Source organism: Phytophthora infestans, genomic scaffold (genome assembly GCF_000142945.1).
Source record: "Phytophthora infestans T30-4 supercont1.69 genomic scaffold, whole genome shotgun sequence".
Lineage (NCBI taxonomy): Eukaryota > Oomycota > Peronosporomycetes > Peronosporales > Peronosporaceae > Phytophthora > Phytophthora infestans.
In genome coordinates, this window is record NW_003303690.1 from 531,052 (window position 1) to 533,478 (window position 2,427).

Here is a 2,427-nt window from a genome sequence, read left to right on the forward strand (position 1 = left end):
TAAGGTGGATCGATATTCATCCATGTTCTTTGTGCGAGGAGCCGGAAGTCTCCAAAATCTACCGGGTCGCGGAACGGAGGGCGAAAGGGCGGTAAGCCCGGGTTAACCCGAGGGCTTTCCTGGAGATTTCCCCAAACAGGAAACTTACACTTAGATCACAGGCACCTTGACTATTGATCCTGAGCATTCTGAAATTCATGTCAGCGGTTGCTTGAGTTGTATCGAGATTCGTCTCCATTTCCTGCGAAAGCTGATCAATGTTCCGAAGTTGTCGAAATGTTGTTTTATCAGGAGCTTGTAGTGGAGCGTCAGCTGGAAGTCGAGCTTGCATTGTTGCCATGTACAGCTGTGAGGCTGGCCCACTCAAAATATTGCGCTCAGCTAGCATAGCTGCTACACGGGAAGGTGGCTCTTGGAAGGCTTTTCAGGTACCTTGCGTATTAAGTTTTCGCTCTTGGTTCTGGTGTTCTTGGAACATAAACAAAAATCATTAAAACAAAATCAGACTGACCGGGTAGGCGAAGGCGAGCTAATTCCCAAGATCTGGCGACGCGACTGGAGAAATTTTGCTCGTCCAACTCGGGAAATTCACGTTGTGGGGCGTGCTTGGTGGGCTTGAGATAGACGCTGAAGTCATCCTGCCAATCGTTTGGCAGACGACGAATGAATTCGGTTGCTACTTGAGCCTTGAATAGCCTAAAGCCACGGTCAATCTGAAAGGAGAAGTTGATGGGCTCGGTCTTGTTTCGGCACGAAGTGAGAGGATCGCCGTTCTTGATGGTAAGGCGGCAAGTGAGAATAGCTGGTAGTGGAATCGACATTGTAAAACTAAAAGTGAGCCTTTAAGCCAAAGGATGCCAGGGCGTGGGAGAATACCCACGGTAGAGCTCGACAAAATTTAGGAGATCATGTCAAAACGGGATGGAATTTTGCCAAATGTCATAAGATGTGGACACAATCTGTTTCGGTTTTGTTAATCTATCTTAAAATTTGTATTAAAACCATGATCTGTATATTTTCAATAAAGTAGGGATTTAGCCAATCGAGAACGTTTATGCCCAGGGAATTATCCCATCTGCCATCCGCCGAACGCCGATTGGACAGAACCTCCAGGTGGTGCAATTATTCCCGAAAATCCTATCCCGACTGATCCATATGAGACTCATCCCCGAAGGGATGTGGCGTGTCGACCCAAACACTTGGTTATGTCTCCGATCCGACGTAGGACTTGCACACGACACTTACCTCAAGCATCGAGCTCCCTACAGGCATGGGAATTGAACCCACGCCACCTGTTAGCTGACGGGCTAATCAGGCGCATGCAAACCAGTTGCCCAGAATGCATACTAATATGTTAATAAAATTATGTCAAATCTGGTCAAATATGTCTTTGATTGGCATCGTCTTTTTTTTCGTCAAAGGGTTAGGCTAAATTTTAGTCGGAAGCACCCGATCAGATAGGAGATCTTCCGTAAGGCCCTGGTCTAAGTAAACTTGTTCCGAGAATAGCAGAAGGGATTGGGGTTGGATCAGAACGACATTCAGGTCAGAGTACGTGTATTCTGGATTTGGCTCCGAGACAAGTGTCAGGTCAGGACGAGTTCTCAGTGTTTGAAGCCGGTGTACAAGTACGTGAAATCCAATGCAGTGTATAAAAGCAGAACATTATCTCATTTCCGCTGCACTCTCCTCCAGCTCAATGGACTCACACGACTTAAGACCTGCTCACACCGACCAACCCACGCTCCACGATGGAATTGATCGGCTTCCGATATTGCCATCCATTTTGACAAGCTGACTTACTGCCTGATAATGTGTGAACCAAGAAAGCAGCACACAGAGTGGGCAGTTGGAGCGAAATGTTACTGTGGCAGAGAAATATTACTGTGGCAGAGACAGCAAACTCGTTCCGGCTTCAGAACACCTCCACAAGGTGTTCTGAGAACCTCACACAGAACGGTATAAACTCGGAGCGCGTACCGAGAGTCGCTCTGCTCTCAGCCAATCAAAAGGCAGAATTTTTAGAACGAGTTTCGGTTTTTTCTACTTAGACCAGGGCCTAAGGGCCATCTTCCTACGTAGGACCATAAAACTGAGGGCGTTTTGGCAGAAAGGCACAATAAGTGCGTCAAACTCAACCGTGCTTCTACCGAATTCGAACCTGATACACTGTGCCGCTCGAACAATTTATGACAGTGTCGCGCCTTTACACGAAGGAGCTCTAATATTTGAGCTGGTAATTCAGATAATTTCTGCTCATATCCCAAACCAACGTTTTCAACTCAAATCGGAAATTAATTTACTTCAGCACTTGAGCTATACAACAGACCAAAAGGCTTAAATTCGCCAAGATAAATGTGTCTCGAACACCACGCAAAGGTTTACATTACCGTATTCCTTATGTGATTGGCGACGCTCGGTCATTAG